This window comes from Meles meles, chromosome 7, assembly GCF_922984935.1.
Source record: "Meles meles chromosome 7, mMelMel3.1 paternal haplotype, whole genome shotgun sequence".
Taxonomy (NCBI): domain Eukaryota; kingdom Metazoa; phylum Chordata; class Mammalia; order Carnivora; family Mustelidae; genus Meles; species Meles meles.
In genome coordinates this window covers 132,476,027-132,488,880 of record NC_060072.1, presented here as the reverse complement: position 1 = coordinate 132,488,880, position 12,854 = coordinate 132,476,027, and positions in this window count along the sequence as shown.

Below are 12,854 nucleotides of genomic sequence, written 5' to 3'. Positions count from 1 at the left end.
CTAGTTATTGCCAAATTGTGCTAAGTTGCACCAATTTACACTCTACCAGAGATGACTGAGATTTGATTACCTCACATCTCAACCAATACTTTGTATAGTTGAATTTTTAAAAAAGATTTTATTTATGTATTTGACAGAGACAGAAAGATCACAAGTAGACAGAGAGACAGGCAGCCGGCGGGGTGGGGGGAAGCAGGCTTCCTGACTAGCAGAAAGACAGACGGGGGGTGGGGGGTGGGGGTGGGGGTGGGGGTGGGGGGTAGGGGGTGGAATCAGGTTTCCTGCTGAGCAGAGAGCCCAATGTGGGGCTCCATCCCAGGACCCGGGGATCACCACCCGAGCCAAAGGCAGAAGCCTACCCCGCTGAGCCACTCAGGTGCCCCTATAGTTGAATTTTTAAAAATCTGCCAATCTGATGGAAGAGATATGGTATAGTTTAGTTCAGAACAGAACGTTGATAGTTACTTTCCCTCCATAATCCATTGTCACGTGACATCTCATATTGCAAATGAGAGATACGCTATCAACTTAACTGTCATTCTTTATCATTTTTAAAAGTGATCTCTTCACCCAATGTGGGGCACAAACTCATGACCCCAAGATCAAGAGTCCCATGCTCTATGGACTGAGCCAATCAGGCACCCCTAACTGTCATTCTTTTCAGGTGACTTCTTTATCTAGCTTTTGTATTTTTCCTTGTCTTTGACATTAGACAGTTTACAATAACGGTGATTAGGTGTTGATATTGTAATTCATTCTGCTCTAGACTAGATATCCTCTTAAATTAGAGCCTTTATAAGCTTCTAAAAAAATTCCCAATTATTATCTTTTAAAACATTGTCTCCTGACTTCTGTTTCCAACAATTTGGTAAATTTGGTGTAACCATCCAGGTAGAGAACCATTTTTAAATGATAGTAAGAAATAGGAAATCATATTTTTCAAACTATTTTTTAAAGGGTGAGGGGCAGAGGGAGAGAGCGAATCTTCAGTAGGCTTCACACCCCGTGGGTAGCCTGACGCGAGACTCCATCTCATGACCCCGAGATCGTGACCCGAGCCAAAACCAAAAGCTGACAATTAGCCCACTGAGTCACCCAGATGCCACACAAAATAATATATTTCAAAAAGATGTTTCTCTGTGGTCGAGAAAGTAAGAGAAAACAATGAGGCTACAAAATGCTAGATAACATGATTTCACATTCACTCAAACTAGCTTTAAACTGGAGAACATCTGCAGGTCACTGATGACCCAGGATCTGAAGGCCAAACAGAATAAAGGGTCAAACTAGGGGTTGCCCACAAAAAACAGAACTTTCCCTTAAAGATGACCTCATAGGGGCACCTGGGTGGCTCAGTGGGTTAAAGCCTCTGCCTTCGGCTCGGGTCATGATCCCAGGGTCCTGGGATCGAGCCCCACATCGGGCTCTCTGCTCCGCAGGGAGCCTGCTTCCTCCTCTCTCTCTGCCTGCCTCTCTGCCTAGTTGTAATTTCTCTCTGTCAAATAAATAAAATATTTAAAAAAAAAAAAGATGACCTCATAAGTGGGTGAACTAGAAAAGATATACCTCGAGAAAGAACACTGACTTGTTTGGGCCTGGGCTCTGGGTAGAGTAACAAGAGAGGGTTGATCAAATCAGTGTGTAGTACATCTGAAACTGACATAAATTGTGTGTCAACTATTCATCAATAAGATCAAATGAATAAATAAGTAATTTTTAAAAGAGACAGTGGAAAAATCTCCTGACCATTGGTAGTCACAGCAGGCACTCACCTAGCTCTGGAGCCGGATTCATACCACTTGTATGGCAAAAAAATCCCATCCTGGAATCCTCTCTAGAAGAATGTTTCCTAAGCACAGTCCTCGAAGAATGCCAAAACATAAAATTCCAAACACACAGCTGTGTTAACACCTTAAGTTTAGCCTGGTGAAACCCATTCCAGACTTCTGACCTCCAGGACTGTAAGAGAACAAATTCTGTTGTTTTCAGCCACTAATTTGTTGCCTCCCCCAAATTCCCATGCCAAGTTTTCTTACTTGATATAAGGGACCTCTCACTTGATCTAAGATGAGAGAGAAGCAGGCCCCTGGCATTCTGCAGTGTCTGTCAAATTTACTGTAATTTGTTACACACAAGAGGAAACGAAGTCTGGCAAAAATGCTTACGTTTTCCCATGGACTTAGCAGATCTGCTCACAGTGGATTGCCCGACCCCTCACCTAATGAACAGCAAACTTCTTTGCCCCTTGGCCAGGTAAGTGGGCAGACTTCTTTCTATTATTGTTTCCATGGGCAGGGCAGCCTTTGGAGGTCAGGCTTTACCCACATCACTCAGTTCCAGATTTCAAACCTAAACAGACCCAAGATCATGATACGTAGGCTTTAAAAACCTTAGCAGACTGCCCCTCGGGCCTTTTTCCTGTCAGCTGTGGGAAAGATGGCAAACATGACATAATTCTCACTTAAATCATTTCATTCTTTATTTCTGGCCTCTGGAGAAGGCTGAGCTATTGACTTTTTCATTTTGGCTGAGCAGTTAACTAAAAATATTTTTTGTTGTATTTTGTCCTTCATTTCCAAGTAACTGCTAGGTTCAAAAGGACACTTAAAATAAAATTATAAACTATTTAGGAAAAGAGCAAAAGGGGAGCCTGGCTGGCTTAGTCAGCAGAGCATGTGACTCTTAATCTCAGGGTAAGAGTTCAAGTCTCATGTTGGGCATGGAGCCCTTTTTTTTTTTTTTAAGATTTTATTTATTTGACAGACAGAGATCACAAGTAGGCAGAGAGGCAGGCAGAGAGAGGAGGAAGCAGGCTCCACGCTGAGCAGAGCCCGATGCGGGGCTTGATCCTAGGACTCTGGGATCATGACCTGAGCCAAAGGCATAGACTTTAACGCACTGAGCCACCCAGGGGCCCCTATTTTTTTTTTTAATTTTTTTTTTATTTGAGAAAAGTGCATGAGCAGTAAGGAAGGGCAGAGGGAGACGCAGGCCACCTGCTGAACAGGGAGCCTGATGTGGTATTTGATCCCAGGACCCTGAGATCATGACCTGAGGTGGAAGCAGATGCTTAACCCACTGAGCCACCCAGCTGCCCCCCCACCTCCATGGAGATTACTTTAAAAAAAAAAAATGTAAAACAAACAAACAAAAAATAGAAAAAAGCAAGAATGAGAAAACATTAAAACTATGAGACATGAGCAGACTGACAAGAGAAAAGTGAATAAACTTATTTTAGGGCATACATTAGAAAATGAGTAAGATTATAAATAAATAAAACAGCTAACTATTCAATTTAAGAATACAGAAAAAGAATAAAATAATCCATAGAGAGGAATTAAAAAATTTAAAAGCTGAAATTGTATATATTAAAAAAACAGAAGAAGTGATATAATCCATAAAACCAGTAAAACTTTTCTGGAAGGAAGAACAGAGAGCTAGAACTTTGTCAAATAGGATCAGGAGAAAAACAAAACACATCTTGAAATTATACATAACTACAGGTATAAAAGCTATTAATTTTATGAGAATACCATTTAAAAATGTATAATAATAATACATAAAACCTAAGTGGTTAATTTTCTAGAAACATGTATATTATCAAAATTGAGTCAAGGAGCTAGAAAACTGAACAGGTAAATAACTACCCAAAGAAACCCCTCTGAAATAGCTCCTGTGAGACGAGTGGTTTATGAGTGGTTTCTGCTATACTTTTAGTGATCATGTGAATCATATTTTATTTAAATATGATAGAAAAACATGTAAACTTGTGGAAAAACATTCCTATTTGTTACTAAAACCATGTAATGTTTATTAATAAGAATTGTCATTATAGACTTTTAGTGAGCATTGGTTTTTTTTTTTATGATTTTATATACTTATTTGAGAGAGAGAAACACATGGGGCAGGTGGGGGGGGGGAGCAGAGGGAAAAGGACACACAGACCCCCGCTGAGCACAGAGCCAGAGGCATGGCTCAATCCCAGGACCCCGAGATCATGACCTGAGCCAAAATCAGGAGTCAGGCACCTAACTGACTGAGCTGCCTAGACGCCCCAGTACGCATGGTTTTTAAGTCTATGTTCTAGTATCAGAAGCCCTATAGTCAGTTAAATGACTAAGAGATGGGCTAAAGTCTCTAGGAGGCCTCTTTGCTTCCAGTTCCCCTTTACTTCTGGGTAGAGCCATCTCGCATGCCAATTAGAAGATAAGAGAACGTTCGAGGGTGACTATCATCGAGTCATCGAGAGCCTGTTACTCTAAATTGTGGCCCCTAAACACGGAAGCCTAAAAAGAACTACTCAGTCTTTCAGTCGCCTGTTTGGGAATTTGTAAATGTCCCTCGGGGGGAGAAGCACCCACTTCCATGGATTTCCATCTTGTCCTTGACCTTAAATTAGAAATACTTCACAACCCCCACTCCACCCAGTTCTGGTTCACTCGGTGAGAAGCTTGCTCGGTAGTTACCTAATGTGTCATTGAGGGAAGGAGAAGGGGAAGTGTCCACACAAGGCATTTTAAGAACATACACTTTCGTGATTCAAAGAGAAAATGCAACAAAGGGCAATCAAGGGTTTATAAACAGAACACAGTCCACAGGAATTTGAACTGACTGGTGAAAAATATTTGGTTTTTAGTGATGGAATATAAAAAGCAAACACTAACAAACAAAAAACATTGTTGTTGCTTTTTTTAAGTTGACCCCGCAGGCTGCCAAGGACTTGACGATTTGCACCTGGTTTGCGAGGCACTCATATAAACACCATTTCTTCCTGACAGAGTAATATGCTCTGGTTAGAAATGTGAGCACTTTGGGGCGCCTGGGTGGCTCAGTGGGTTAAAACCTCTGCCTTCAGCTCGGGTCGTGATCCCAGGGTTCTGGGATTGAGCCCCGCATCGGGCTCTCTGCTCTGCAGGGAGCCTGCTTCCTCCTCTCTCTCTGCCTGCCTCTCTGCCTAGTTGTGATTTCTCTCTGTCAAATAAATAAAATTAAAAAAAAAAAAGAAAAGAAATGTGAGCACCTTACTTATACCATGAAGCTCTCAAGGTACAGACACAATCTTCAATCCTTCCTTGACCTTGAATGTGACGTACTCCCTGAGCTGATGAATGGCACAAGGTTGACTCTCACAGAAAAGTGAAATCTAGTGGATGACACCTGTATATGGTTAAATAAATACAACTTTTAAGAACACAAAACTTCTTTCTTTTGATTAAAACTAATGATCCCGGGGCCGGGGGTGGGGGAGGTAGTCATTATAAACCAGTCTCACTATGAACACAGACACAATAAAATGGTAGTAACAAAAGCAGCAGGTTGTTATAAGGCAGAGGCTTAACTGACTGAGCTACCCAGGCACACCCTAAAATTAAAATTTAAACACAAAAGTTTAATAAAGAAGTAAACCTAAAAAGAAATTCATGAGGCTGGGGTACCTGGGTGGCCAGTCAGTTAAAGCATCTGCCTTTGATCATGATCTCAAGGTCCTGGGATCGAGCCCCACATACCGCTCCCTGCTCAGATGGGAATCTCCTTCTCCCTCTGTCCTTCCCCCTGCTTGTTCTCTCTCTCTCTCTCAAATAATAAATAAAGTCTTAAAAAATGTATAAGACCTATAAGGAAAAAGTTTTACTGAAGATCATAAAAACTTTAAAAAATAGATATATATGTTCTTAGATAAGAAGTCTCAACGTTGTGGGGCGCCTGGGTGGCTCACTTGCTTGGGCAGCTGCCTTCGGCTCAGGTCATGATTGCGGGGTCCTGGGATTGAGCTCCACATCCGGCTCCCTGCTCAGCAGAGATCCTGCTTCTCTCTCTCCCTCTGCCTGCCACTCTTCTTACTTGTGTTCTCTATCTCTCTGTCAAATAAATAAATAAAATCTAAAAAAAAAAAAAGAAAAAGAAAAAGAAAAAGAAGAAGTCTCAATGTTGCAAAGTTGTAACATTTCAGTTTAGTCTGTAAATTTAGTGCAATCAACAAGACAAGTTCATAAGAAAGAGAAAATGTTTGGAGTGCCTGGCTGGCTCGTCTGTAGAGCATGTGACTCTTGATCTCAGTGTTCAAGCCCCACCCTGGGCATGGAGCCTACTTTAAAAAAATGCTTAAATACAGCCAAAAGTTTTTGAAAATAAATTCCATCTTTTGGAAGATTGACCAACCTGATACCAAAGTAGAAAAATGCAGTGTTTTAAAAAATAAAATATTAAGAGAAAAATAGATAAAAGATAACTGGGATTGCAGAGTCAAGACATATTCCCATTTAAGCAAAAATTTAAATTCCAATATGCATGTCTTGTTACATCAGTTGGTAGAGAATAGTCTATTAAATACATGGTCCTGGGGCCCCTGGGTGGCTCAGTCAGTTGAGCGACTGCCATCGGCTCAGGTCATGATCCCACGGTCCTGGGATCAAGTCCCACACTAGGTTCCTTGCTCAGTGGGGAGTCTGCTTCTCTCTCTCCCTCTGCCTCTCCACCCTGCTTGTGCGTGTGCTCTCTCTGTCAAACAAATAAACTCTTTAAAAAAAATGTAATAGATCTTTAAATAAATGACCCCTTAACAATGTTGAAGACCAACAATAGACTGAAATAGGATATTTGTGATATGTATAATATATAAAGGATTATCCCCAGAATAAAGCACCACTACGAGTCACTGAAGAAATGGAAAGACTATGAACAGACAATTCATAAATTAATAAATATACTTAGGGTAACACACACTATGCTGTGTCCCAATCCTGATGGATGTATCTCCCCAGCTGCTGCGGTATTGCTGGCCACCTGCCCTCAGCGTTCAGCCCTCTCTGGGAATGCTTCTTGCTGGAAGGATCACTTCACCCAAAGGCTATGTATCTTCCCAGGGCAGCCCTCATCCAATGACTGGAGGAAGCAGGGGTTATAAGGGCTTGGCCACCATGCTCTAACTCAGGACAGCTCCCAAGGGTCAGCCTAACTTCAGAGATTACCAAGAAGTCAGCTGAGGCCTTAGTCAAGCATCTCAGCTTACCCTCTGCCTAATCCTGCCTCCTTTCCTTCCCCCTTCCCCCATGGGTATTAATCAAAAAGAGAGCACTCCTTCATAAACACAGGCACCCACATCTCCATCTCAGCATCTGCTTTACAGGACCTGACCTACAGCAGTCAGTAAATATGAAGAGATGCCTTGCCCCAGTTCTCATTAGGAAATGCAAATGAAAAAACAAATAAACAAAAACTAAAGGTCCTATTTTGCTCATTAGATAGGAAACATTTTCAAGGACTGGTAGTATCCAGGGTTGGTGAGTGTGTGGGACAAAGAGCATTTCATGAACTGTCAGACTGTCATGAAACTGGTAAGTTGTTTTTGGAAAGCAATTTACTAAAATCTGTCAATTTCACCTGTAAGTACGAATCTTAGAGAAATGCTAGTATGTATGTACAAACATATATATAGATAGATATGTATATATCTATATATACATATCTATCTATCTATCTATCTATCTATATATCAGTTCATTGAAAATCTTTAAAAAAGTTTTATTCTTTATTTGAGAGAGAGTGAGAGGGAGGGGGAGGGGCAGCGGGAGAGGGAGAGAGAGAAATCTCAAGCAGACTCCCCACTGAGCACATAGCCCGACACGGGGCTCAAGCTCAGGATCCCGAGACCATGACCTGAGCCAAAATCCAAGAGTCAGACACTTAATCAAACTGAGACATCCAGGCGTCCCTGAAATATTCTTTTAAGATTTTATTTTTTTAAGTAATCTCTGCACCCAATGCGGGGCTCGAACTCACAACTCTGAGATCAGGAGCTGCACGCTCCACCGGCCAAGCCAGCCAGGCGCCCCTTGAAACATTTTTAATAATGAAAAACTGCAAACAGCAGTACATGTACTGTTTTGTAATCTGCTCAGCATTCCTTCTTTTGGAAAAGCGCCACTTTCCCTCTCAGTTAGGGCCAATGGTGCTGTCACTCATAACGGCTCTATGATGGTTCATTTTATGTCAGCCTGACTGGGTTGAGGGATGCCCAGATAGCGGTTTATTTCTGAAAGTGACTGCACAGGTGTTTCTGGAAGGGATTAGCATTTGAGTCAGCAGACTGAGTAAAGAACCCCCTCCCCCCGCACCAGTGTGGGTGGACATCATCCAATCCTTGGTGGTCCAGAGTAGATCAAAAAGGCAGAGGAGGAGCGGATCTGCTCTCTGCTTGAGCTGGACGACCATGCTTGGACATCAGTGTTTCCAGTTCTCAGGTCTCTGGCCTGTACTGCGACATAATACCACTGGCCCCCTGGTTCTCAGATCTTCAGGTTTAGACTAGAACACCACCACCTGCTTTCCTAGGCCAGTCATGAGGCTCCTGTGCCTCTGTAATCTTGTGAGCCAATCCCTCATAATCAACTTCTTTCTCAATATCTGTATCTATATCGGTATCTATCTATTTATATCTCTTATTGGTCTGTTTCCCTGGAGAACCCTGATTGATACAAGTTCCTTCCTCTATCTGGGCACAACGGCCATGGCCTGGTTGAAAAAACAGCATTTGGCCAACCACTTGGACCCAGTGACAGATCCAGAGTTGGGTACTGACTCCATCAGGGCCAATCTGAGACCTGCTCTAGAACTAATAGGACACTGGTATAAAGAAGGTACCCAGGCAGAGTAGTTGTTAGACTACAGGCTGTCAGGGGCCCTCTCCTCTGGCACATGGCAGGATGAAACCAACCACACAGACACACACAGGCTCGTCAAGAGATGGAAACATTGATGTCTGAAGCAATCGTTCCGTTTCTAGTTCCAGCTATGCCCGAATCTTCCATTTCAATAAACCAGGAATTTCCCTAAGTTTGCTAAAACAAATTTAAAATAAGTTGGTAAATCTTTCAAACCAAAAGAGTATTTATATAACTTGTTGAGCAGTAGGGGACATGTTAAGCAAGTGACAGTGCTGGGTAGAGCACGAGACTCTTAATCTCAGGGCTGTGAGCTCACACGTGGTGTCAGGCTTAGAGCATACGAAAGTAATAAGTACCTGCATACCAAGACTTGGCACACTTGGGGTACCTGGGTGACTCCTTGGCTAGTTAAGTGTCTGACTTCCACCTGGAGCCTGATCTCAGGGTCCTGGGATCGAGCCCCGCGTCCAGCCCTGTGACCAGCTCTGTGCTCAGTCGGAGTCTGCTTGTCCCTCTCCCTCAAATTCTGTCCTCTCCCCCATCCGCGCCACCTACCCCTAACCCTCGCTCATGTACTCTCTCAAATAAATACAATCTTCAAAAAGGAGTTGGCAAACTTTTTTTTCAGCCAGGTAGCGATTATTTTGTTTTAGGCTTTGCAGATCATACGGTCTGTATCACAACTCTTCAACTCCGCTGTGGCAGCCAGAATTGGCCCTCGGGAAAATTCTGGCTAAGCCCTACTATACCACAGAACCACGCAGTAGTTAAAAAGTGCTGTCCTTCTGTAGATACTCAAGTAGTAGGATAATATTTTGCAATATAACCGCATGGCTTTGTGTTCCCGGTAATTCCTTCTAACTTTTCCGCGTGAGAGCCTTGGCACCTGCAGGCATTCTGAATATTCTTCCTTCAGGTCCCTGCCTGGCTTGCTCCCTGCCTCCTCAGGTTGCTTCTCAAATGTCTCCAGGAGCTTTTCCCCTGGACACGCTCTCTCAAATCATGAGCCTTCTCCAAACTTGCCTTTCCTTCTCCCCTGCTTTATGCTGCTCCTTTGTTATTTCCCCATTTAACATACTCTGCATTTCCCTATTTGACAAGCTCCAGGAGGACAGGTATGTTAATCCGTGTTATTCTCTATTCCAACATTTGTAACAGGCTCTGGCACATAGTAGTTGCTCAGTAAGTGATGGTTAAATAAAGAATAACAATGGTTCTATCTATCTAAGTACTTCCTATGTGCCGGGCACTGTAAAAAGCGATTTGTGTTTGTTTATTTATTTAATTTATATTAAAGCATTTCGTATAAATAGACATTTAATTCATATTAATTATATATTACTATACAATATGTTAATCTGTGGTTCAATTTATATTAATCCTCACAACAACCATTTGCAGTTGGTCCTGCAACTACTGTCTATTTGATGTGTATCTGGACGGTGACAATGTGTGTACCTAGTTGCCCCAGAGAAAGGCCAAAAATCAACACATGCAAAGTTAAAATCCTTGGCTTTTCCTTCCAAAGTAGTTCCTCAAAACCCACAGTAAAGGTAAGTGTTGAAAGCCAAGGCTTTTGGCTTTTGCAAGAGCTGACCTTTTAAAAACTTTTAAAAATATATATAAGCAGATATTTTTGTATCCAAAAGCCAAGTATCTAAAGGATTTGAGTATAAAGTTTATCCTTAAATAATAGTTTGGGATGAACACATGCCTTTTAGAAAGATACGGGAAAAAACACTGTTGGCTTCGGGGTGCCTGGCAGCTTCGTTGGTGGAGCGTGCTGCTCTCGATCTCAGAGTTGTAAGTTCGAGCCCCATGTTGGGTGTAAAAATTACCTTTAAAAAAAAAAATCTTAAAAAAGAAATCACTCTTGGTGTAGCTGGGAGATCTTCTTAGAGTAAGAGGACAGCAGAATGGACCCCTGGTGTGTGTCTGGAGGCAATCCAGAACAGACCTGGGTTATCCGGTCTGTCCCGGGAGGCTGAAAGCTGCATCTCCAAGAACGAGGGCAGATCAGGACACGGAGTAGCGTGGACTGACTGAGGTTCCAGGCAGAAGGGCCAGGGCAGCCCAAAGCCCCTGGGATCCTCTTAAGGAGGCAGAGGCAGCTGAGGTGGGGGGAAGGGCAGACCCAAAGGGAACTGGAATCTGGGGGAGAAGTTTCCAGAGCATGAGGCCTGAGTGGAAGAGACCGTGGTGTGAAGGAGGTCATCTTCACATCTCCACAATCTTCAGTGGTCTTCACCCCTAAGTCATAGCGCAGAAGCCACCTGCCCCCATGCTACTTACTCCTAGGAAGAGGGAAAATCTACCTTCACTGAGTACCTAATAGAGAATGTGATCTAGAAGATATGTAATCAAGTTCTCTGGTTTTCACCTAAGAACTGAGCTAAGAGCGAAATGAAGTACGAGATGGATTAAGAAAAGGACAGTTGGAGTGCATAAGATGGGTGACCACGAGACCAGTCCCTCTTTCTCCAGTGTGGAAAGATCTCCAAGGCACGGCGTTGAGCGGAAAGGAAGCAAGCCGTAAAACACGATGTAAAGTGCATTCCCATTTCTGCAAATGAAAGTAGAGGGGAAGTGGATTGGAGGGGGGTACTTTCTCTTTTTAGTCCATGGCTGCTTCTGGTTTGAACTTTTGGCATCTAGCTGCTTTTTGCACAGATACAACAATGAAATTTAAAAATGCTGTGATGATGCTGCATAGACTTCTTTTAAACTCAAGCACCGTCATTTCAGGACCACCTTCCTTCCCTTCCCTCCTCCACCCCCACACTCTCGCCACAGCACATGTACCATATATTATTGAAAACGATCAGCTCATGGGTTTATCTTCTCCACTAAACTCTGGGTTCCTCAAGGGCAAGGAACGTATCTTACTCATCTTTGTGCCCAGAATCTTCTAGGATTTCCACACATGCGTGATGAATGAATGAGGGAAAAAATGGTAATAAACCTACTTCTGACTTCAGATTAGTCCCTGAGTTCTATTTTATCACGTTTTAAAATATCACTATTATGACCTACTTAAAATGTGAGTATGAAAGCTTAAACAGAAAAAGCCCAAATTAATAAAAGCAAAGCAGAGTTCCTCGTTGAAAGTGAGCTTTCTGACAACTCTCTGAAGATTTAAGATGCCTTATTTAAGATGAAAGCACCAACAAACGGCATGAGTATTATGAATGATCAACAGCCTCCTATCTTTAAAATTCAGGCCTAGAATTTTATGTAACGATGATTTCATCTATAGCTTCCTTTCAGTATAACATTTGGATGTTAGCAGGCACTAAAAATACATAGGGGAAATTCAAAGGAGCTCCTCTGAATTCAAGCAACAGGATGAAATCCAACTCCCCTCCTTTCAAGACTTGAGGAGACCTGAGAACATAACTAAGACAGGTCTCCATAAGGTGACAGACACCAAATTATTATGACTGAAAGGAACCAGAACTTGACATACTAAGCACCCAAACTCAAAACTGAAAAAACTCACACATAGAATTCTGAGGTCTCCATACAGGTGAGAGAGAAAGGTCAGTGGATTTGCAGACTTCTAGATTGTTCTCTGGGGTCAAAATGGGGTGTGCAAATGGGGCTCCCCAGGTTTGGGAGAAAGGGTGTGAAGAACACAGTCGTGTCCCAGGGATACCATCGTAGGACGCCCCCTCACTGCTCTGGGGCTGCTCCTGCTTAGGCGGGAGGAAAAAACAGTCCATTTCAGGAACCGAGAGCGGTGAGGGAGGAAGTGGAAACAGCCTGGGTAGGAATGGGCATCTTACCGGGACCCCTTGTTCCTCTTTCCCACTTCAGTTCTTCCCCCTGGGTGGATAGACTGTATATTTCCCACATACACATTGTTTATTTCTCTAGGTTTTCCTTGGTGTAGCATCAATATGGAATATAGCGTGTTTTCGAATTAAAAATACCACCATTAAAGCAGACTTAGGGTAAGATTGTTCTTTACATGCCTTCTCATTAAGAAAAACTTAAATTTATTTAAGTTTAATTAAATAAATTTAAATTAAATTAGGGGCGCCTGGGTGGCTCAGTGGGTTCAAGCCTCTGCCTTTGCCTCAGGTCATGATCTCAGAGTCCTGGGATTGAGCCCCACATCCGGCTCTCTGCTCAGTAGGGAGCCTGCTTCCCCCGGCACCTCCCCCCACCGCCTGCCTCTATGCCTACTTG